At 37.0% G+C, this 26,200-nt stretch overlaps 1 long non-coding RNA gene across 1 annotated transcript in view; it reads left to right on the plus strand.

The window, feature by feature from the left end:
* The first annotated feature begins 4,068 nt into the window (after positions 1-4,068).
* LOC146328408 (uncharacterized) overlaps positions 4,069-26,200 on the plus strand; it is a 34,641-nt gene continuing 12,509 nt past the window's right edge. Inside the window, exon 1 of the long non-coding RNA XR_014769981.1 lies at positions 4,069-4,174. This is a non-coding gene — a long non-coding RNA (uncharacterized LOC146328408). The remainder of the gene's footprint in view (positions 4,175-26,200) is intronic.

Consider the following 26,200-nt stretch of genomic DNA (forward strand, 5'->3'; position numbering starts at 1 on the left):
GTTGCAGACTTGACTGAGACTCAAATTGTCATTTCGAAAGTGACAAGGTGCTGATTTGCCCGCCTGGCACTGAGCGATTGGACATCACTGTTGACAAATGGGCAGTGGAACAAAACTGGCAGGATGCTAGGGAAGACAAAATGCCTTCAGCCAGAGTTTTTTTCCCCTATCTGTTATCACAGCTGGACAACAGCTAGTTAAAATTCCTGAATATACTGATAGTATAATGGTTCTGCTGGCAACTGTTTCTGTGTCAAGCACACCTCTAGCAAATATTTATCTCCTATGCTATTATTGTATTTTCAGTCTATGGTCATTGTCAGCTATTTGTATGATGGGTTTAGAAAATGTAGATTGTGTGGGCTCCAGTAGACCTTCTCAATTTAAATTCTGTTGGATCCACTCGTGGGTTCGCCTTTACAAGCATACTATTATTATTACTATTTTATTTTATTTATGCTGATTTTGGTGTATGTACTGAAACAGACAAAAAAACATGGCATGTTAGATCTGAATATTTTATTCAGAGTAAGAAGCTATATACAGTATACATGTGGAAAAAAAATGAAATGAAAACTAACCAGCAAAATGCCAAATAGCTGTCATGATAAATTTGTATTCTTTTATGACTTTAAAGGTCTAGTGCGGGGGTGTCAAACTCAATCACAGAAGGGGCCAAAATTTAAAACACAGTCGCAGGCCAAACAGGATTAACATTTATTTAACAGTCTAAAACTAACTATGTTTTACTCAGAAATATGATTTTAAACAGCCAGACTGCAACAACTTTTACCTCAATAAAATAAATAAAATTTAAATAAATTTTTTTCTTCAACAATAACATAAAGCAATATGAGAATATTTCAGCTCAAAATATTTAAGCTCACACATTAAGTTCACATATCCGATCAGCAACAGTATTTCTGCTGAACTTACATTTGAAAATGCTTACTTTTTGTCTGGACACAAGATGTTGCACACTTTAATCATGCAGCGCTTCAAAAACTCTCCCTCCGTAAATGGCTGGGCTGATTTGGCTCTCTCTTCTGCCACTATAAAACTAGCTTTCACAGCAGCCTCACTTTGTGATTTTGCTTTTGTGAGCATAGCCTGCTCTGACACCAGACTCTTTTTAAACTCTTCTGCCTTCTGTAGCTTCTGCTGTGTGTCCAGGTTTTTGTACTTGTCCTGATGTTATGTCTCATAGTGCCGTCTTATGTTAGATTCTTTAATTACGGCCACATTAGCTCCACAAGCAAGACACACAGGTTTACCTCTGATGTGGACAAACACGTACTCTGCCTCCCACCTGCTTTGAACGTCCCTGTTTTCAAAGTCCACTTTTTGTTTGGCCATTTATTGTGGGGACTAACTTAAGAGTCACTGTAAAAGCGTTGATCGATACATTCATCTGCTGTCCACTGATCAGTGTGCCATTAAAGCAGGGGAGGGGGGTTGGTACACAGGTCTTGACTTGCACGGCAGCTTTTGCAGTGCATTGTGGGATTTGTAGTATGAGTGGTGGGAGTGCTAGCGGTGGGCTATTCATAATAGACACATGAAATTATCTTGTGGGCCATATATAATTGAATTGACATGTATGGTCTAGTGTGTTGGACTTTATTGGCAGAATATGGCAGAAATTGAATAAAATATTCATTAATATGTTTTCATTAGTGTGTAATCACCTGAAAATAGGAATAGTGTTTTTGCTACCTTAAAACGAGCCCTTTATATTTATGGAAGGAGCGACTCCTCTGCCACCATGATGAACCACCATCTTTCTTCTTTAGCCCAGAAAAGACAAAGGAAACACTGGTTCTAAATACGATTTTGCTTTTTTTGTCAGTCCATATGCTTGAAATGGGTGAGACAATATGTTTGCAATCTGCAAGCTCACCCCTAGATGCCACTGAAGCCCACAGTTGTCCTTACAAGATGACCATTAATTAACTAATTAATTGCATTTCAATTATTATTAATACAGCATAAGCAATGTTTTCAATTTATTTCTATTATTTTTACTGAAACTTGTGAAGTGCTTGTCTATGATAAAGCACTATATAAATGTAATCAATTATTATTATTATTATTATTATTATTATTATTATTATTATTATTATTATTATAAGTAGTAGTAGTATTATTATAAAACTTCAAACAAAGAAAAAACAATAACAGACAGGATTTAATCAGGCCACATGTAAAATTAGATTAATTATTGAAAATAGATGATTAAAAATGAATTTAAAAAAATAGACATGGATGACAGTTGATGACTATAATTACCCACATGAGTAACATTTTCCCCTGGGGGATCAGTAAAGTTAATCTTAGTCTTATATTAATAATAATAATACTTAAAATACTTTATTTCAAATATTCTTCCACCATGTTTTTAAGTTCTGTACTCAGGTCCAAAAGAAATGTAGCAAGAATACACAAACTGAAATTACTAAATACTGTTGTGATATTTTTGATCAAAAGATCCATGCAGACAGACGTCCTGCAACCTTTGACTCCATTTGTTTTGGTCAAAAAGGAAATACTGACATACATGTTTACAGAGCAGAGGTCACTTTTATTTAATTTCAAAGAAAGAGACAGACTTTTTGTTTATTTTTATTTATTATTTTGTAATGTATTATTTGATTACTGTGTTATTTCTGACAGCAATAAAGAACACAGTAAAATCTCTAAAAAATGTTCATGTGATTTGATACATTAGTTCATTAGTAGTGTTGTGAAATTAATTAATGCATAATAATCGTGATAATCGTGAAACCGTGATTATTCCTCAGACTATAATCGTACAATCAAAATCTATAATCGTTGCGTCCCTATTCAAGAGTTATGCAACCATGAAGACAATTCTCAGACTACAATAAACTTAATATATCTACATAAAAGGGACATTAAAATGAAGGTATTACTCCAGTAAGTGTGTTAGCAACCCGTGGCATTCACTAAGACTAAATCAGGCTAGTGGTCTACCAGACATGACTTTGGCAGACTGGTTTCTATCATATCATCCTGTTGAGAGCTAATGCATTATTCAGTCCCTGCATTGCTTAAGAGTCAGAATAAGAGTAGAACACAACATTCACACCCATTCGCCTAAGGTCTGATCAGATCGTGGTGCCTCCCCTGAATTTTCAGAACTAATTCTGCAGACAGAACGTGACTAGGTATCCCTCCCAGGAAACCCTTACTGGATATATTTTGAAGGCTCATCTTGTAGTGGTAATGCATTTCCCCTGTCTCACTGCCTGTCTCTGCTCTCGCAAGAAAGCAATCTAATGAAAAACGAAAGGAGAAAACATATGCTGAATTTCACTGCCTCTGAATCAAAACCAATACCAGCTATTGTTACAGATAAGACAAACTTCTAATTGATTTAAAAGAGAAACTGCAGTTTGAACATATGTAAAATATAAACTCTAGTGGTGTGTATTTTCTGTTACACACTATCAATTCATTTAGTTGGTTACACAGGTTTTCAGATTATCACCTGAATATGTGAAGAATTATATAAGCCTATTAATTTTAGTATCCGTATGAATATTGGCATTGGTGTTAGTTCATGGTAAAAAGAAATGCAGACACACAGGACAAGAAGATCAGAGGTTTTCACTTTATAATGAAATAAACTTCCAACCCATTACTGGTTGTCACACAAATCAACAGACAATAAGCAGCTGGACCCCCTGCTTTAAATCTGAGGGCATTAGGTGACCCAGAGTAGCTCACCTTAAACTTGTGAGCATGTGGTAGCAGAGCAGCTCACACCTCCCATTAGGTGAGAGGTGAGGAACCAATTACCTGGAGATATGTCTCGGGGCCAAAAATATCATTGTCAGCTTGTCACAGTGTGAGAAATGGAGAAAAAAAGAGAATGGTGACAAGTTGTAAGGTAACATGACAGATTGTATTATCTTTTAGTTTCCTGCCCAGATCTGATTGAACCGACAGGACCCATAAGCACAGTATATAGGGCACTATCTGTAACATCACCTAAAACTTCTGTGAAAACCTATTGATCAATAAATGTTGTTACTTCCTGTGCAGGACTGTTACTTCCCTGGAAAGTGTCAGGTAGATGGGATGCAGCTTTTCTTTCTTAAGAGAACTACAACAAAATGGATATTTGGCAACAAGCTGGACTTGAACCAAGGTACTTAACTCTTTTGTCTTCTTAACACCAAAATTGTCATGGTTTCTAATAGCACATAATAGCAATTCACATTTCTGTAGTTAAAGCTGGGTTAACTTTTTTTTGCCACTGTGGGACAGTGGAAACAATTTACAAGCACAACACTGATGTATTTTCATTTTTTAAGCTAATATGACGAACCTGTTGGCAGGTAATTTTGGTATTGGCTTCCACTATTCACTCGCCTTTTTGTCCCAACTAACTCCTGTGATGAATAACTGCATAATTTTGCTGCTAAATGTTTTACTATATTCACCAGGCAGTCGTTGTTTGTCTGTCTGCCGTTTTGCGCCGCACAGACGCACACACATACTTTGAGGCTTAAGAGTTGAAAACAGCTGTCTGTTGCTGACACAGCTAAAACAGTGAGCTAAAAGAGGCTAAATTGCACCGTACAGCAAAGCCAGGTGGTAATTCTCCTTGGGTTCATCACTATCACATACAAGTAGTGATGCAATCCATTGTTACTGTGTGAAAATATTGTTTATGATGGCTTTAATGTTTCATTTGACATTGTGCTATAATTTTCTTACACCAGTGAATAACTGACCAAACATAAACAGTGTGAAGTCGCATTGAGATATTTCCAAGTTACAATGCATTTGATAGCGGAAAATGTATAAAATTACTTTAACATCAGTAACACACCAAATTGAATCAAATAGCGAGGGCTTGTCTCTAGTTTCACTGTTCTGCACTGAATAACGTTAACATTCAGAAAAGAAATCCATGGCAGTAAAGGCAAAGATACCATTTTTCTCTGCTGACAGTAGCTTCAACAGACCATAATGCAATATAGACATAAGACGTGGTACAGTTTGAGCAAAGGATATGACTTTTACTTTTTCTCCCCTGGAAAATTTTGATCTCTTGCTCTCACTATCATTGTCGCTATTGCCATCACTATCACTCTCGCCACCTACACATAACACCCACAGCTGAGAGCAACAAGTTCACAGGAGGTTGTCAGTAGTCCAGGAAATGTTGAAAACCACTAACTGAAAGTAAATTACAACAGTTCATCACAAAATAACTCCTGAAATGCACTGAACATCCGAGATTGATGATATATGACAATGTAAGAGTATCTGAACATGGAATTATTTTTAGGCTGGGACAACAAAGTAAAACAGGTCAGCAAGACATGGTTGTCCATTTGATAAATCAGTTACCACTGAGTCTATTAATTCATCCTGCTGAGTCCCAATAATTTATTTTGTTCTATTTTACAAAATATGGTAACAGCAGCCATGGCTATTGAAACCAAAAACAATGTCAGAAACAGGCTTATGCTGTACAGCAAGTAAAAGCTCTAAAGTCAAGTGTCTGTGTGGCCTTGGTAAATACTGAGAATGCTTGCTACTCCCACAGGCCCCCTGTTATTACTGCCAGTGTATTTAAAATATGCCCTGCAGTAGGGGAAAGAGATGACTTCATAGCTGCGTAACACTGTGTACAGTCAGTGTAAGTCGTGGTGATCTGCTCAGGTAACCATTTCATTTTCACAGGACATAAACTGATAGCAACAGCTGAGACTGACAGTAGGATTTATATCCTGACACTGATATGTACATCATTCTGTATCAGTTTCCCTTGAAATGGAACAGACAGATATGTGTCTGCAGCTGTGTAAAATCCACAAGAGGTACACTTGTATTCTTGAGGACAGCATATGTACTCCTTTTTCAAAGGCAGTATATTTTATAGTTCACATCTTTATGACAGATAATATGAAGTAAACAGATACTGGTCTCATGGATGGATGAGACACTGAAATGTAGACAATGACAATGCTGGATCCGTTTATCTTGTCACTAATGAACAGGGCAACCAGTCATACAAAAATGACCATCTCACTAAATATTAGTGTGATTGTTATAATGAAATTAATGTAATGTCAGAAGGTGTTTAGTCTCTTTGCTTGTATTATTATTGTCTTTCTGATAATGACAATGGGCTGTGTAAAATGATAGGTCTGTGTGTCAAATACAGTGTTATTGAATTTAAAATTAAAATTTAACAAATTTCTAAAAACCACAGAAAACTTCAACAACATCGAGAAGATCTGCTTCCTCTCCTTGAGATTTTACATTTGCTGTCAGTAGGGATGTCCCAATACAACTTTTTCACTTCCGATACGATACTGATATTGCAGCCTTGAGTATTGGCCAATCATACATACTTTTATTACTTATTTTGTAGTGTGGAATGTTAGAAAAGGCTAGATCAAGTGATGTTACTCAAACAGAGAACAATAGTCAGCAACCAGAGTCACCTATGGATAGAAGTGCTGGAGTGGAAAATGGACTGCTTATCGGAGCGCTTATCAGAGATTTTAGATGCAGTCCGATAAAATCCGATACTCGTTTTTTGGCTGATATCGGACCGATATCCGATATCAATATCAGATCAGGACACCCCTAGCTGTCAGCAGGTCAGATATCACAGAAAATCTGCTAGATGGAATTACACCTTTTAACATTAAGCTAGGAGGCACGACAGTATAATGTTTGATGTTGCAGTAAGAGGAAATGCCTTTTGTGCCTTTATTCTTGTGCCTTCTACTTTTTCTTCTGCACATATAACTAATGAGTAATGTCCCCGCTCTGAATTTGGAAGATGTACAAAATTTGCTTTCTCTTTGTATTAAGTGCATGTGTTTTAAATATTGTAAAGGGGATTTATCATGTTTAGCAAAATGTGTGCAGGTCATAAATCTTTGACTGTATAGCTTATTCGCTTTAATTTTTAAAGACCCAATGCAAAAACGGCGTTGGACGCTGTGTAGAGTGTGTCTTGGTAGGATATTTTAGAGCAGATAGTGCACATCGGGTCACGCATCTCTTCAACCAACGTCCCTCGATCGGCTCCTGTTCTTGGTTAATGCTAATTAGGTTTAACTCTCCTTGATATCAGTGAAACATTATTCTTTATTAAATCATTCTAAGAGCACAAAGAATTAAGAAGAAGAATATGCAGAATGATGAGTTGGAGGAACTAAGGCAGTAAGATTTTCCATCTGTTCTTTTCTGTTTGCTTTTACCAAGAACAGTAAAGCTACTCATCATGATTAATATTAACCATAGAGATGGAGAAACTGCACTTATTCAAGTAGTCATCTGCATTTGCTAAAAGCGCTCTATTGCATTAAGCAGTATCTCCTGCTTTTAAAACAGGTTCTTGTACAGGGGAGAGCACTTCTCTCCACTGGTTATATTAAACGAACAGACGTTTGGTGGTTGTGCAAAATAATGAGTGCTTTGAGGCAGGCATATTTTATCATGCACAATAAGACATCTAGATGTTATAGAAGCTGTCTTTCTATCAGTCTTGGTCAGTGTCCTGTCACAGTGCATTTTTAGTTCTACCTAAGTGTCTGTTGGGGATTGTCTGACTTTGCTGACATGGTCTTTGTTCTGTGGACTTCTATATCAAAACGAGCAGGGGGTAGAGCAATGCAGCTCCCTGATAGGTGAGCCTTTTAACCTCAGCACAATAAAGGAAGGCATCACAATTCAAAGGGCTGCTCTACAGTCTGTACACAGTAATCTGTTCAGTCATGCGTCACTGTCACCCACATTCTCTGTGCCATCACATTTCTGTCTTGTCGTAAATACTTCAATCACAGCATGTCCCCCCTCGAGGAATAGCACTTTCTTGAACCAAAGCAGGGGCCAGGGCAGTTTCACATTCCAGCCAACAGCTCATCCATCAGATTGAGCAATAATGGCACCTTCTGTGTCCTTATTAAGAACAGTTTTCATAAGGCACAGAGGACTTGACTTTGTGTGAACAACAACAGTGTATCAAAAGATCCAGTGCTGCATGGCGTGTGTGTGTCCGCAAACTTTGGGACCATTTAAAATTGTTTTTAAAGTGTGGCTACTGTTGACCATAGACTGTATATAAAGATGGATGTAGCATGGCGTGACTTCACCTATTAGTTTGCACTGGAGCTGGTTTGCGGCTTACGGTCAGCACATCTTTTCTGTTTGTTGTTAGCACTTTCCAAAGAAAGACTGTGGCGTCATTCCTTTTACGCTCTGGAGATGCACTCCGTTACCTTCAAACAAAGCAAAAGCTCCTTAACAACAGCTAGCTTTGTCTCTCCACAACATCACCACAGAGTGCAGGTAATGTTAATTATTAATTTTAGCACAGCCTGCAGTAATGTCAGTGAATAAATGTAAGCTTGTAACAGTAGCTAATGCATTTAGGGGGGACTTTGGCTTTTAGCCATCACACAAAAGCAAATTATCTGTTAATTATTTTTGGCATTACTGCCTATACTTGCCAAAATACTTCAAGCACCATTAGTTCCCCTGGTATCACCTAACAAAATTATTTTCTTTTTTATTACATGCCTCTTCACTAGAATCTTAGCTTTAAAAACACCTGCTGCACAGTTCTAGAGTGGTCAGTCCCAATCCTGGTTGCACACTATAAATAACATGAATAAGAGATATGAAGTATGCATGGGAGTGAACAATTTGCTATAGGTACTTAAAAAAAGAAGCATCCATCAGCATCCAATGCTTCAGCTGGGTGGTAGCTGTTGCAGTTTAGTGAACAAAAAATGTTTTCAATACTTTCATGTATTATTCTGTAAATGTGATTTACTTTCACATTTAATAAAGTAGTTTGAATTCTAATGTCAAAATTAAGTCCAGCATCTATAACCCAATAGTTTCTCTTGATGTGCACTATGAATATTATATTAACAAGAGTGCAGTAAAGTATCTCTAAGATGCCACTGTAATTTTCAGTTTACACCAGCTGTCTCTGTAGTGATGAATCAGTTGAAAACCAGTATGTTGGGGAAAACGTATGTCACATAAATGTATTATATAATGCTTTCATACTCTATCACAATTAACAGTGTAATTCTTTCTGTTTATGCCATGAATGTTCTGTGACCTTAAGAGGTTATTGACTTCAACAGTCTGTGGCACAACGTATTCTCAGGAACAGAATGGAATGTCGTGGGATGGGGTTCTCAGAAATGACCACTCAAGGAAACGTCTGGATTGAATCAAGGACACATATGCACATACATCCATACACATATGAGATTTTATAAAAGGAGGTCGCGCATCTTTGCTGTAGCTTTTTATTGGTCAAATAAACTGCTCCTCATATGCACTAAGTTCCTGTCTCTGTCTCATCTCTGCATAGACCCCCATTTGCTACCACATAATTGTTGTCATGAACACACTAGTTTAACTTATCTGGCAGACACAAGACAGAATTGGCCTTCTGGCTAGCAGCCCAGATAGTAAACTGCCTTCACATAAGAAATGTTCTCTTGTAGGGCATGGAGATTTGCAGAGGCAAAACGTCATGTTACATGTCAAGTCGGCCTGGCGTACATAATAGGGATGTGCACCATTAGTCGACTATACACTTAAATGTCACCACCCTCACTTGTCGGCACCAGAAATATTTGTTGGGTAAACTATTTATTGATATTTTATTCATGTACAAAACCAGATAACTGTTGCTTCTAAGCTGTTATATGGCCATCTGTTGCTAGTCAGGGCTGCAGCTCCGGCAGATGACAGCCCGCCTCGCCTCTCAGTAATGCCTGTATGACCTGAATGGTGTTATCAGCATGGTAGGACAGATGACAGCGTGTAAAATCAGTGTGATTTGTTAGTATTTTGATATAGAAAGGTAAAATCAGGTTGTCTGTAGGCTATGTTGGAAAAACTGGCACATAATCGCTCATCTGGAGCAGTGTGCAATCACATTCAGCACAGGCACGGACACCGACCTGCAAGTAGAGCAGACTGCTTCACTGCTAATATTAGCCACACTGTGTGGTAGCTAATGTCAGCTCAAGGTAAAACCTTATAAGTGGGCCTAAATGTTGTAAGTAAGACAATAAAGTCTTGTGGAAAAAACTTAGTATATACAGAGAAGGATCTTTGAATTTGATTCGATTGGACCCAGGGTGTTTTCTTGGAGCCAGCAACTAGTGGCTGTCAGTGGCATTATACTTTAAGGTGTTTCTGTACTGGCTTTGGCTTTAGTCTGAGACTGTGGTAGTTGCTGCCTGCTGCTGACATCATGTTTAGCTTACATAACTTGGATATTGAAAAAAGCAGTATCATAGATGCATACACATTGAATGTTACTTAAAATAACTTGGACCCCTGAATCATCGCTGCACCGTGGTTCAACTTTATTATAAAAGGTTCTGCATGACAGCATCAAGGCATTATCATTCGGCTCCTGTGTCAGAGCAGTGCGCTACAGATGAATGGCTTTACATACACCAAAAGGTCATCTCCACTGAGAAAGGATAGGACAGCATTTGGCAAAACTGCACGTTCAAAAAAAAGGACAAATATAATTATTTGCGTAGTCACACTCAGCAAATATAGGAAGAAATCTTTTGTCGACCTTAAGTTGTCACGATGAGCATTGCATACAGTATTAATCAAGTGAAGATTAAACTGTGTTTTTTATTACATCAGCGCAGTCGGCTGTTCTGGCTACATTATTTAGAGTGCAAAACAAAGATGTTTCCCTCATGTCACTGCTCAATTCAGGAAACATAGAACTGAAGCGGTGTCCTCAGGGAAGAGGAGAAGAGACTAGGTAGTGATGGTAAGTACTGTGTCAGAAGAAGAAAAAGAGAAGCATTTATGTCTCAGTCACTCCACACATTGTTTTATTAGCAGGGTTTCAGAAGGGTAACCTCCAAACAAAAAGAGAGTGATAAATCTGAGAGTGAACATGTGACTCACTGGCGTAGTAGCTCTGCCATTAGATCACAGCATGAAATATGTCTGGCCACACTCAGAAATGATTTCACCCAAGGGTGTTGCTGCCTTGCATTATGCTAAATAGCCAAACCAATCAGTGCACCACATGTACGGTCATCCCTGTTGTTGTCATGGAAATTATTTCACTCAATTTTATGAAACTGTTAAATACCAGTCTTATGAGCTTCATTTACCTGCTGAGCTTGTAAGAACATAGATAAAAGCCCCTTTAGCTTGAAATAAGTTGTAGATGTTCTTTCACAAAATAGGACACTTTATGTCTTGATGCATTTATGCCTCCCGATTTTAGAGCCTGTTCTGTTGTCCATTACATCCCGTTAGTCTTTCATTTGGAAGAGTGGTCAGATTAAAGGCTAGAGGTCACCTAGAGTGGGAGACTAATAGCAAATGCACAAAATTCTTTTACCTTAAATGACATTTTAATAAGACCTTGGGCTATAAAAGGTATTTTTGTTTATGCTGTGACTATACCCTTATGTGAAGTCTACTTGTTTTCTCAACAGCACTGGTGTGACGATGTTGAGACAATTTTATTTTGTCTACAAAGCCTGTTTACCCTCAGACCCAGAATTTGTATTTAACGAAGTCCAAAAACAAAGATTTAAATAAACGATTTTTTAATTCATTACAATTACATTTAGCGACCGTTTCCATGGCAAACCTAATAATTAATCCACATAGACAATAAACCCTGTCCTGAGGCCAATAATACATTTCCTTTTTTTCACATTTCATTCATACTTGATAATCATGCATAGTCACAACTTGAGGAGCAATTTTCCCTCCCCCATGGCAGTTAAGTCACTTTTCGTTTTCCTTTGGGATTAAGTAGTTGGCAGCTTTATTTACATTGAATAATCTGGACCACTGCGCCATAGCCTCTATAGCACACATTTTCCATCTTTATATGCTATTGGTCTTTACTAGGTAAACAAGAAAAACTTTGACTTCCCTTGTGGCCTTTATGAGTAGATGAAAAAATGAAGTTAATTAAAGTAAGTAGTCAGTAGTTTCTGTTTGGAAAATGACTTATTGTTTGCTTGTTTACACGCTTCAGGGAGTCCTTTCTGTAGAGCTCTAAATCTACAGAGACAACAGAGCTAAAATATAAGGAGCAGAAAAGCTCTAGGATGTAATGCTTGTTTTGTCCCTCATGTCCATTAAATCAAAATATTCTGGTGATTTAATCTAGAGTGGTTGACAGAAATATTCACCTTTCATTCCTGTTTAATTTATATGAATATATATTTTCATCTTAATGGTAAGAACAATTCATTGATTGTTTTATATATGCAGTTGTCAGATAACATAATGCACAAAATCATTAACTGGTTCAAGGATAGTATGCCAGTTAAAAAAAGACAGCAGATGATCTTAGTTGTATTTCTTTGGATAAAATTTGATTAAAGAGGTTTCCCATGCTCCGTTAATATCCTCTTTGACTGATAGCTTGCACAGCAGACTGCAGCTTAGTAAGGCAAAGCCTCTTATTTTCTTGTGAATTGCTTGCTCTAGAGTTGATAACCTGCATTAAAATTCATTAGACCGCTAACAACATAAAAATTTGCATAAATTAGTTGTTTTCTTTTCATTTATGTTTGACCAGCAGTGCCTGTTTTAATGGAAAAGCATAGGCGAAAACGTGCATTTTTGGATGTATTGTACAAAGCATGTTGTAGGCAAACTGTTCTGAGGTATAAAGACTAAAAGCTGTACAAAAGGGCCGTAATATGCAAGGCATATTTCACAGATATGTTAGAGTTCAGACAATAGGTGCATGTGTGTTGTGGTGGTGGCATGTCATTTTCAGTATTTGAAGAAGACGAATTAGTTCTCGCAGTCTATTGCAATCTTGCAAACAGCTGTGTAAGTTTAACAATGAAGCAAACAGGCAGTTCAATGAGACTGAGAACAGAAAAATGTCTTAATTCTGTGAATCAACTATAAAGTCAAGCTCTATCCCACCTCCATGCATTTTGAGTGTGGGTGTATTGTTGATGGACACTGCTGTCCATCAGTGTCCATCTGTACCACAACACCACAGCATCACAACTGCATGCACAAAAGGAATGAAGGAGCTTCTCAGAGTCAGAGAGAAGTGGCAAAATTCTGGATGATGAGCTTTGCAACCCTCCTTGTAAAAAATTACTTTGCTTACTATATTTTTAAATTTGAAATCAGCAGCCATGCTCAACTCATTGATGGCACATGCCTTGTATAATTTCCTGTCAGTACAAAACAGTGATTTTTACCAGGGGAGCTTGGCCCTTGACACAGCTGATTAAGATTTCACACTAGTCCTTGACTCAGCTCTCCGCCCTTGGTTGTAAAAACTCAACATGCATGGATTCAGCTGGAAAAGGTTGCTATGACCTTGTCCACCCTCAAATCTGGTTCATCCTATTATACTGTTAACATTAATCTTGTGCTGTATTAGATAAGATATTAATCCTCTATTAACTATAATACGTCCTTCCATATGTTCTATTTAACAGCCTGATTTCAATGTAAAAGCTACATTATAGCATACACCTTTTGTAGTGGTACCTTTTCCTTTAACTTCCTTTTAGTCAGCTGAGACAGTGGTTCTTTTCATTTTCGATAATATGTCAGAGATCACCTAACATTGTTCACAAACCAGAGAAATGCCCAGAGAAATTGTAGTACATCTTGTTCTTTTGATCTTTGTAATAATCTGGGTGGTTAATCCACCATTTTTATTATGCCATGAAGGTCTTTTTGTTGTCATAAAGGTCATTTTATTTTTATCAGGTATAAGTGAAGGGAAAGGCAAAACAGGCAGCACTTTTATGGAATGACTAAACACAGAAATAATACACCTGTAACAGAGGAATACACCAGTATACTTTATGTTGAGCTCTGCTCACCACATATGCCAGTAATCATTCTTCCACTTCACAAAGTCCTCATTTTATCTTACATTTTTCATCGTTGCAGTATGAAAAATGAAAAAGAAATCATATTCAGGCCACATTCCTCTATACTGCAGATATCTGTAAGAACAGTTTAGTGACCCATGTCCACGAGAACATCATGTTATTATCTGACATGGCTTAATTCACATGCAAGACATGACATGGCAGTTACACGACAACCAGGCCACCCAGATGTCTTTTTTTGTTTTTCTTGTTTGTTTTTGTTTTTTTCTTTCAGCAGGAAACTATATATTAGTGAGCAGTGAAATGATGTCCTCTACTTCACAACATTGACAGATTACTGACACATACTGCAGTCCAGTGGAGAGAAGCTAGTATAAAAATAGCTTGGACCATCTTATGATGCATTAAGTTCTGTAAAGTTGACTCCCTTTTTTGCTCCCATATTCATTCACTTTACAGTCAATTTTCACAATTTCAGTTCAATTATATAAAATGGCCTGCAGCATAAAGATAGCCTTATAAAACACTGGTGTTAATATAGTGTCTCAGCTTGTTTACTTAAAGTGCATCAAATGATTGACACAGTTTAATCCAGGCATGCTTAACCATTTGAAGCACGCCCACTTCTGTTGGCAGAAGCTTCTAAGCAAAGCTCTCACATGAGAATTGAAAATGCATATGTAATAAAATTAGTTTTGGACATCATCATTTCTGTGAACAATGAGTGTGAACATCTTGTTTGCCTCTGTGCTTTTTGTTTATCTATCAATTCCCACAGAGAGAACTCGGCAAATGAATTCTAATATTAATAATTATCATGATGTTTTCAGTCTTACCCTAAAGTACATATGTACCGAAGTTGAAGAGAGTACTTCTCATTACTTTTGTTAATGGCACTTCAGCACTAATTGAAACAAGTAGTCCTGTTGTTCACTTTGGACTGGGCTGTTAATGTTATTTGACGGGAGCAGTTAAGGACGCACACAATCTTTGTGATTAGCTTTTATTATTCTAAAAGCTCAACTAGCATGTACCAAATCTTATGTAAATGCTGTGTTGAACTACTCGCTGAAAGTCATTTTTTTAATGTCAGGCAAATGGGTCTGTGATTTTGCATTCCGTTAATTCTTAATTCTTAATTTATGAAATGCTACTGCAAATATTTATATGCATTTGTCATTTACATTTCACAGATGGACTTCTCTTCAGAGTTAATTACAGTGACAGCAACAGTAGAATATAAAAGGTATGAAGGATATTGATTTTACTGATGGCTTTTCTGTACATACTCATGTATTTTAAAAGTAGTCAGGACTCTTAAAGGACCAGTGCTTAGGATTTAGTGGGATCTACCTTTGAGGTTGCAGATTGCAAACACCTCTCACTTTCTTCTTCCAAGTGTGTAGGAAGTTGCTGCATGGCAGTGCATCATGGTTGGGTTGGTGGAAGAGAGCCTGTGTCCTCTGTAGATGTAAACAGCTCATTCTGACAAAAACAGAACGATTCTTATTTTTAAGTATTTTTACACTAATGAAAACATACTTATTTCATTTGTGAAATATTTTGCCAGTGAATCCCTGCAAATCTTACGCTCAGGACCAGATTTTTGCACCATATAAAGCTTTTATTGTTTCTTTTGTTTGGTCACTCTTACTTTTAAATTTTATGTGTGGGCTGGACATGCAGCATACTTGGACATGGGGTGTCAAAAACAGTAACATTTTAATTTACACTGTCTGTATTTTTCATGAGCTGTATTTGTTTGGTTTGCAATCTAGTATTTTTTAAAGAAGGCATCCTGTCAGCTACTTTTTGCCATGTTATGTTGCCAAGATTTCCTCTGAGCTTTTTCATTGGCTACCATTAGACGCACTATGCAATGTAAATTCATTGCAACAGCATCTTGAGGTCATTTGAACAGCTGTTTATGTAAAGTGCAAAGGACCCTGCTGATGCAATAAGTATTTACTGAAGCACAGAACCACTAACCAAATTTGCTCTCTGCTAGAAATGCAATATGTAACAGTTGTCATTTCCAATTACTCAGACTGAGTAGGTGGCAGGTGATTGACCCTGTAAACATATTTTGTGCCTGAAGATGTGTGAAACCAGCCAAAAACAATGATAATGGGCAGCCTGTAGTGGTCTGCCTCTGTCTCGGCTGTTTCTCCTGCATTGGAATGATCTGTGCTGGTGTGGCATATAGTTTCTGCTTGTTTTCAACCAATTCCACTGGGATGGGAGAGAATTTTCTTAGTTAAATGTTGTATTGTGGGATATCATAGCCAATTTTATGTCTGAAATACAGGGAATCCCTTGTGAACCCGCAGAAATATGAACACTGAAGTAATAATATTAGTAAGTGTGAAAATGTTTGTGCAAGCAGACCTTATTAACATATTGGAAGGATGAATCAGGGTACCCAAAACAGTTCTATGTCTTTGGCAACGATAAATAGAGTACGTCTGTCCTGGCAGTGAAACACTAGGTTTTGTTTTGTGCTTTTAGAAATCAGAAAATGCTGTTTGTTTTCATGTTGTTGCCTGCAGAGTGCATTACTGCAGGTTTAACTACCTAAAAAGGCCTGCTTCATGGAATTAGATTAGAATCTAATATAAAAAAAAAGGATGATTTCATATCAGGTTGTAGTGGCATAATTGGATCATGGGATTTTTCACTAGTATTGTACATGGAATCAAACACTTCATATTTCCAGTAAAGAGAAGACACACAGTTTGGAATTTATGGATGTAATTTACTGAAATAAACTGAATGTGAACACTGGAAATGTCAGACATCCAGTTACATTTTTGAGCATCAGCAGATGCAATTCAGGGGGTGTTCATATTATGTAGTTGCTAGAGTTGTACATATTATGCAATTTTGTGCATTTTCCTTAACCATTGGTTACAAATGTTAACAGTCAATTAATCAATTAGTAATTTTTAATTAATAAGATACAAAATGCACGTTTTTCATAGTTTTAAGTTTTATCTAAACAAATCTGGCAGCACATTAATTATGTGATGCATCAGTTCATGAAGCACAAACAATTTAAATAAACAAGCTCTTGCTCAAATGGTTACTAAACAAGGAGAGAAGAAGAAGAGCAAATAGCTCCAAACAATATCAAATAGGGCACAAGGCATACACAATTTGCAGATAACTATGTGCATGTCTGATAATGCTGGGGGTGGTGGTGAGCCCAGTTCACTGTCCTTTTTTCCTTACTGTAAAGCATGTTACAGTGATCTTAACCATCAGGATAGTGAAGTACATGTTCATGTGCCGCTGTAATTTCTCATCTCCTGCATTAAATTTGGTGCATCAAATAATGTGCAATAATTATTTTGCTCTTGCTCTATGTGCTCAGGCCAGAGCCCTCCTTATAGATAATTCACCTATTCAAGTGCTTTGGCATCAGCTGAGAGTTGTGTCTGTGTGCACACAAGTAAACGAGTGCATTCTCTGATACTACTGGCTTTCACACTGTGAAGTTTCCTGATGGCTATCAGGAAACTTGGTGCTCTAATTGATTTGGATCAATTACAGCTGACTCCTGGTTGTCATCAAGAAGAAAAGATCAATATTCTAACTCATGCCAAGAGAGGACCAAAGCATTTTGCACATAAACTGTCCTGCAGATGTGAAGTATGGCCATACTGATCATAGTTAGGCCTATATGCTTATTAAATCAACACTAAACAGGATACAGCTTAAAACAAAATAATATAGGCCATTCAGATGGATGAGACAAAAAAGCTTTTTTTTTCTTTTTAACTCTGTGGTGTTATAAATAGCTAATTAATCTCCATTTTACTTATAAGTCACATATTCATTTTAAGTTAAAAGACCCAAATGTTCTTCAGACAGAGACAGTGCTGGCAGATATTTGCAACTTAATTAACAGTGATCATTAGAATGACAGCTCAAGAGGTCACAAATCTCCCAAAACTGTTTGAGCTCCAACAACAAATGGAAATCAGAAGTTGTCAGGCTAGAGCCTTGGAAGCTATGGCCTTAGGTTTAAATTAGATGAGGATAATGCAGTACAAAACATCAAATACCATCCATTATAGGCCATCCAGAAGGATTTCACAACACTGATGTCAAGTGTGCTGAAAATGTCCTTGAATGGGCAATGTTGTAATGGATCACTCTTTGCATAAGTCATCTGTGCTCTGTAGATGAACATTAAAGGGACAAAACTGTGCCATTTAGTACTGCACCATACTAGAGATGACTAACTCACAACACATTATCAATCTTTACTGCTGGAATCTGAGTAGAGGCACCATTGAATTCTTGGCATTTTATACTTGCATCATGAGCACCATTTAGACAGGAACATAAGGAAGCATCACATAGATATTGTAAGTGCCATGTCACCTGGCCATGACCTGGTCCAAACAAACACCAATCACACTCAGCCTTTCAAACAAGGCGGTCCATTTGATTTAAGCTGTGGCATCCTCATACTGTATATGCGTATCATTCTGACCTGCCTTCCACTGCCACATAGCTGTCTTCTGATATTGGGTGTTTTTCCCAAAATGACACAGATGTCAGTCACAGATGTTGCCCAAGCCCTTGTAATTATGGCGCCTTTCTGTACCATCACAGTTTACATCATTAGAGATCAAACATTGATGTTAAAGTAACATCTACACTTTGGAAATGCTTCCACTACACCTGAGCTAAGGAATGAAGTCATAGGAAATGGTTAGCATAGCGCCATCAGCAGGTTTTTTTTTTAACATCTCCAAGCCTTTCTTAAACACTCTAGTTTTATATTTAACACATGTAGAAATAGAAGTGAAGATATTGTGGATCTATCTGCATAGTCTAGTGTAAATTTTCTTGTATAGATGTATGCATTTTTTAATAATGTGTTTTTGTATTGTATGTCGTCTCTTTTTTTAAGATGCATAGAATATTGTTATGGTATTGTAACTGAGCATTCTGGGTTTATTAAGGAAAAAATAAGCGGGACGGTAAGTCCACACTTTGGACTTTAAACACTATTTAACACATTATTTACGTAGACCATTTGCTTGTAACACACCATACAAAATAAACACTCTCTCCACTCCCAAACAAAGAAGAGTTGAATCTCACTCATGCCACATTCCTTGTTTTTAGCCTTGCAGTTTCTGGTCAGTTGTGGCCCCTACTGGCTGGTTAAGAGGAGTGAGGAGTCAGCAGTATTGAAGTGATATAAAACAGAACAGTCAATAAAATTGTTTTTTTTTTTTAAATTTGAACCACAGCAACTATGGGAGGTCTCTGAGCATTAATTCATAAATGTGCACAAAAAATATTCTGCTGATGGGTCCAGTAGTATGCAAAATTAGCTGCGGACAGATAGACACACTGACACACACACACACAACCAAATGTGATATCCCCTGAAGGCTTTCGCCTGGCAGAGATAATTATCTTACTAATTAAAGCATTAGATTTCTTGCTGCTGCAGCTACAGCTGGGTGACTCCATACAGCACCTCATAAGTCATGTACTCCCAGTGAAGTTGCCATATTATGTATTTGTTACTTTTGTATCTCTGACCTGAATGCAGTCAGCGCATTGGTGGCTAGCTTTCAAGCTAAGATACAACATGTACATAAGATGTATTTTCTCACATTTAATACAAGCTAAGCTCAGCTGATATGTGCTGAACTGCTTAGCTTGCTTCCAGACTTTGTGCCAAGATAGGCCAAAGACTCACTGGACCAATAGCTAATTTGTCAGACCTCTTACATACATGTTAGAGGTCAGACAAATACATTTCCCCAAATGTTTGAGTGTTCTTTTAATAATGTAATTGTGCAGTTGTCTTTTCTCGGTCTAATTAGATACATAGATCTGAAAGAAATAAACAATAAGGATAAGTATCACAAGGGAAGGTAACCAACAGTGAATTGTCTGTATGTGACTGATGATTATTGTTGCAGTGTTTGCCCATTGGGCTCTTTACTGTGTGGCACATGCAACAGATGGGAGGGAAAACCGACAACAGGGGATTAATTAAGCCTAATCATATATCATGTAATATACACATAAGAATATAACATACTACTTTCCTCATGACATTACTATACATATAAACATATTTATAGAAGTGAGAGAATACTGATACCAGGTCCAGTGATGTCCACCCACATTTCCAAAGATGGTCTACCGCAGACAAAGCAGCGTGTCAGAAGATTTTGAATAAAATGTTTAGCGATAATTTGCATTGCACTTTGTTTTTTTCAAGTTACATTTGAATAAAGCATTTTTCTGTAACAACAGCCACTGTTTCATGCTTCACCATAGCAGAACTCTGAAATTTGTGCCAAAAATTCATTTACAACTCAACTTCTTGCCTTACTTGCTGTATTGCTCGACAGTTATTTTAGTTGGTATTAATATAGTAGGTCTCTTCTGTCACATCAGCATTTCAGTTGACACTGATGTAATTTACAGTAATACAGTTGTGCAAGAATTAAATTTATTACCTTAAATCATACAAAAAAAAGCAAAATCATTTCATAGCTTGACTGTCAAGCCAGTCACTGGTTGCTAGATGTAAAGTCAAGGAGTGAGTGGCCTAACAAGTGAACATGTTCTCACTTACATGAACTCCCACACAGACGCACACACTCACTCCTAAATACAAACCTCCCACGCTCCCACACAGACAAGCATGCAGTTTCATACAGCCACAACAGGGCTTCTATTAGCAATACTGACAGGCTGAAATGTAATTTATACTTTACTATACATATATTCAGCAAACAAAAGAAGTAAACAAAAAAAAAAAAAAAAAAAAAAAAAAAAGTTGCAACATGAAAAAGGTGGAAAACAAAGCCTCTGTATGTGAAATGTGTACAATGATGCCAGCCAGTTTGATACAGCATGTAATGATGATGGTGAAGTAAGTCCCTGTCAGTGATGTATGTACAAGTGAAATTAAGTTGAGAACAGGGCTGACAGATTTCAGCCATTTAGGATTTAATTTTTGTTTTCCACCACTCACATGTATAAATACCACATTAAAGAGGACTAAACTGTGGTCTTATTTAGATATCAACAACTGTTAAGTGCCTTAACTTTGTGCATAAAATGTTGCTCTATTTGTAGTGTTCTTGGGCTGAAATTTAGTCTATAATGTACTGATCCCCTGCTCAACTAAGTGTATGTGTTGCTCTCTTCTGACCATGTTTGCAGTGTGATGCTTGTAGTGGTTTGCAAATACAAAACATTGATTAGGCAAGGGCACATTTTTTAGGTTACATCATTATGATGAGCTAACATTGCTAAGCAAGTATGTGCCAATTAGGTAACAATGGGTAACAGTAAGAGCAGAATTTGAAATGTGCTGGAGGCAACAGTTTTCATTAGAAACAGTGGACACTGGCCACAGTGAGGTCTGAGGAGTATACCAGGACAATCTGTCTCAAAAGATGTATTGCTTTTATGTTTTTCAAAATATACTGGTTAAGGTTCATTTTATGGGTCCTTAGATGTGCAAATGTTGAAATACCTGTGATGACAGATGTTCTGTGTTGTTTTCTGTGTTCTTTAAATATTTACTGGGATTGACAGTTTTCTACAGCCATTACTGTGTTCTGTCACAATCGATTTGCAAGTTTATGGAGGTTAATGTTTATGCACAGTCTGACTATATTAAAAAACAGAAGAAGAGAAGAACTTTTCATTAATCCTAACCATTACTTTTCAAATAAAATATGAGGAATTTTGATCTTTTATTTATTATTAGTGTAGGGAAACAGTAACTGCTGAAACCTGAATGGCTTCTTGAGAAGAAAATGTTCAACTGTAGCAAACCTATCTTGACCAAAAATCTTGTTGATCAGATTGTCAAACTTCAAAGTTCTGTGTGACTTATTGATCATATTGCTTGGAAAGGGAATCATTGTAAGATTTCATTGCATGGGCAGTCGCTCTCTCTCAAGTTTGTTTTGGTTTTTTTGCACTTCAGCTTAAAATACACGTTTAGCTGCGAACAGCAGGTCAGCCAACAAAAATTCCCCACCCTTTGTCAGCCACAGTTTTTGTCCTTGGTGGCTAAAATTTTGCATCGAGTGTGTTTGTATGAAGATGTGTGTTTTTGTTCATGCCAGCTGGCTAATGGCCAACTGGCATGAACAAAGGCCTATTGCAGAAAAGTGCGTAACTTCAAAATGTATTCGCAGACCTTTTTTTTAACCAGCCAAAATATAATATGTATATATACAGCCTTTTTGTGTCATATATAATAACTAGGTTTGAGTACTGTTTGAATTGATACTGGTACCTGGAATTTGGCATCGGTATCCAATGTTACCTATATTTGGTAGTTTATGCTCTCTGTAATAAGAAAAAATTAATTTCTTTTATAAAAAAGAAGTATAAACTTACCAATTTCAACATTGTTTTATATTTTGATTATTTTATTATTTAAATACAGGGTTTTACACACCATATGAAATAAAATCCTTCCTTCTCTTGTCTCAAACCTTCCCTACAACCTGCATCAGTAGAGGCATCATTGCACTCAGCAGAGTTCTTTTTCATTGTCAACAGTTAGTCACGCCCCCACACTCTATCCACACCCACTTCATAACTCATTAGGTGCTCATTGGAACCATCATTTGACTCAGCAGAGTTCCTTTTTCATTGGTGAAGATTAGCCTAAGTCATGCCCCCTTCCATAACACCTGAACTGTTTGTCACAGGGCCTTGAAGCAGGCATCATAGGACTTGCTGGAGTTGTGTCTGTGTGTGTTTTTTTCAGTGGTGTGACTTAATGCCACTTCTTATACTTAATGATGGTGTTTGTGTGTGTGTGTGTATAATGGCATGGGCCTGTGGATCCATGTGCATATGTATGTAACAATAGCTGATTGCAGCTCTTGTGAATTTACGCTTGTTATCCTTATAAATCAGAAATTGAATTGAATATGATCCACTGCACAGGCAAATTGTCTCTTTATTGCAGAATCCAAGTGTAAATTGCATGCTTCAGCCTTAACATGCATACGTGAGGTGAGAATGAAAAGCTTTGCTGACATGCTGTTGACAATGCATGTAGTGAGCAACACTGTTAGTAGCCATTCTGGCTCCAAATGGCTCTATATATTTATCTCACCTTTTAAAGTCTTAAATGTTCCACTGTCATATGGGAAAGTGAGTATTTCAACTGTTTGTATTATTCTTCTTTGAAGCCATTTATTTATTTTAAGCAACCTTTGGCCCACCATGTCAAAACGCTGGCATTTCCATCTATTATTTGTTATGTGTTCCTTTATCAGTAATGTAATTATCCATGTAAAAGTAAGTCAGTAACATTGATTTCATTCAAAATAGGTGTTACTTTAAAGTTCTTCCTTCAAAAATCACCAAGGCCCCATTGCTTAGTTATACTTTGACATGAGGGCTTGAACTGTATGTGGTCCTATTGTATTTTCTGCCTACAATAAGAATGCAATTGAAGATAGTACTTTGATGACCGTCAGTTTTCAAAAAACACTTTTCAATTATGAAATCTCTTTTACGTAGCAATACAACATTGCACTTGTTTGGAAGGCCAGACAATCGAGTACCACTTCTAACGAAAGTAGAAATACGAACACGTCCACACACTGAGCTAGGCAATAAACTTATTGTGTCAAAATATATCCACTTTTTGTAGATCAGTCTAAATGCTGGTAGGAGCACAAACTCTTAATGTCCAACACGTAAATCTAAAATTGGGCTTGACAGTGAGGTCAGTTTCTCCCACACTGGCCAGATTATTGACATTACTGTTTTGCTGAGCCCATGGTACCAAATTAGAGTTTCAAAACAATCTGACCTTTTTCTGAGAAAGGTAGAACTCAGTTGACACTTATCAGCACATTTTATTTACCCTGGTGTACTTCAGAGCTTAGGGGGGCTGAAAAAAGCATGACACAACACCTGTGACATTTTTATCAAAGCAACTTGTCTGATCATGTCACAATCTGTGTAACTTTTGGGAAAATGCAGGTTAGTAGTTATTCAGCACTCCCCTCAACTCTATCCAATCCAAATTCTAAAAGGCTTACATTTGTGGCTGAAATGCATAGCAAACATCAAGTGAAAGTGGCTGCACTAATGAAAATAAAAAATAAGGCTGGTACATCAGCTATCCAGTTACTCCAGAGTGTTTCATACTGCCTCTGCAATTTACAGTGGGCCTGTTTCACCATTGCTTGTTGCTCAACACAAAAAACTAGAGACCATCTTGCGATGGGAACACACCAGCACTCATCAGTCAGACCACACCCATCTTCGAACTCAGCCTTCATTTTGATCTCAACTACAAACCTGTAAAGTTTTGTGACTGCATGTTGTACAGATATGGTGCTATTGCTTTGACAAATGTCTCCGTAAACAGACATATAAACTCAAAACTGTTTCTGTAGTAGTTCCTGCTACAGTGGGTGTCTCCAGGTCGGGGCGGCATTGTGCCCTGATAACACACACACACACTCACAAAGGCAGCCCTTTACCCTTGCTCAGAGTTCTTATTTTTGAACTTGTTTGCTCGCTTTCATTTTGGTCTCAAGTTTCATGACTGCATCTTGCATGGTTGCAATGCTCTTGCATTGTCAAAATCTGTCCACAGACAGATGTTTAAACAACTGGCAAAGTATTCAAAACGGAGCACAAAGAAAAGTACAGGGCTCTGTTTCTTTTTAAGTCTGTAAGCCACAACAGCATTCAACGTTGCTAAATTTTAAAAGTCAAGTCATACATCAAGTTTCACATCTTACATAAAACATGTGGGCTGTACAGAAGTGGTTGTACAGGATGGTGAGCATTTAAAGCACAGGAGACCTAACTTTTACTTTCTCCACTGATGTTCTGTGATTAAAATGAAATGTTAACAGGTTTCTACAAATGGTCTCTTGTGATAGTAATTATGTAGCTTCAAATTTCCAGGAAAAATAACTTGTGATGTGACAATGTGTAAATGAATACGTGTAATGTGAAAGGGGTTGCCCATCGTGAACTTACAGAAAATCATACACCACTTCATAACTTCTTCTGGCTTTTTGTTTTGGTTTTTAGGCCTGCAACTTTACTGTCCTGGTTCCCTCTCACCACTCTCATAACGTGTTTATGGCTGCAGCAGCCAGCAGTTTTCAGTGAGAAAAGATCTATAAACCAGTAATACGCTTCTTACCCACCAAACCGCAAACACACAAAGTTAGTGACTAGCTAGTGAACCTAGTGGAGCATTTAGCAGCTAAAGAGACAGTGATTCCCCTCAGGAGTTGTTGGAGATCTACAGTGACTCCCATAATGTTGCTTATATCTGCTAGATAATCAACAGATCATTTAAAAAAAATCATACTATGTCACTGCTATAGCTTGTTTTGGTGCACCCAAGTGGCTAAAGTTTCTTCCAGTTATAGCAGGCTTAATTAAACTGAAAAGGCAGCTGTAGGACCTAGGCCGTCCTTAAGAAAGAATGTTGCCTTTGACTGGAAACTTGTTTTAGTCTTAAATTTCTGCACATATCACTGTCATCCATTGTATGTACAGTGTGAAAGCACTGCCTTTTAATCCAATTAGTGTAAGCAAAGGTGTGACAAATTTCCTGAAGACGGGCGTACAAACACAGGTGTTTGCCATATGGCAAAATTGCAATTAGAAGGTGTTAAAACGTTTGACTCAATTCACAGTGACTCACATGTGCAAAGGGCTATAATGATAAGTGATATAAAATAAAAACATTTTCTGCTAGGAATACAAGTAAAACATATGAGCAACAGTTAGCAGACAGTAAAAGTCACAAATTTAAATTTCTTTCCAGTTATTTAGGATAAAAATTATAATCTTTTATGCCATTTAATGAATACAAGTAATTTATTAAAAAGAGAGAGAGAACTAGTGAAATTTAATGTTGTTGCTGGCTAAATGCAAGAATATTGGAACCTAACTGGACACATACACACCTTATTTGAAAGACATAAACTGTAGTGTAGAGTAATTTCAGAAGGAGTATAAGTTTAAAATATATTGTTAAGATTGCTAAAATTGTTCAAGTAATGTTTACTTGAATTGCTATTTTTTTGACTTTATTTAAAAATTGGTAAAGTATTTAAAATGGAGATTTGTTTATTTTATTTATTTCTATTTATTTTATTTAACAATATAAATTTAAATATGTATTCTTTTAACGAAATCGAGCTAAGCAGCGTTATTAAAAGTATGTAAGAGAGACATTTGAATTGTTTTAAAACAGTGAAGAACTAGAGGTTCATGTGCATGCATTATAT

This window comes from Lutjanus erythropterus, chromosome 4 (genome assembly GCF_056507025.1).
Source record: "Lutjanus erythropterus isolate fLutEry1 chromosome 4, fLutEry1.hap2, whole genome shotgun sequence".
Lineage (NCBI taxonomy): Eukaryota > Metazoa > Chordata > Actinopteri > Lutjaniformes > Lutjanidae > Lutjanus > Lutjanus erythropterus.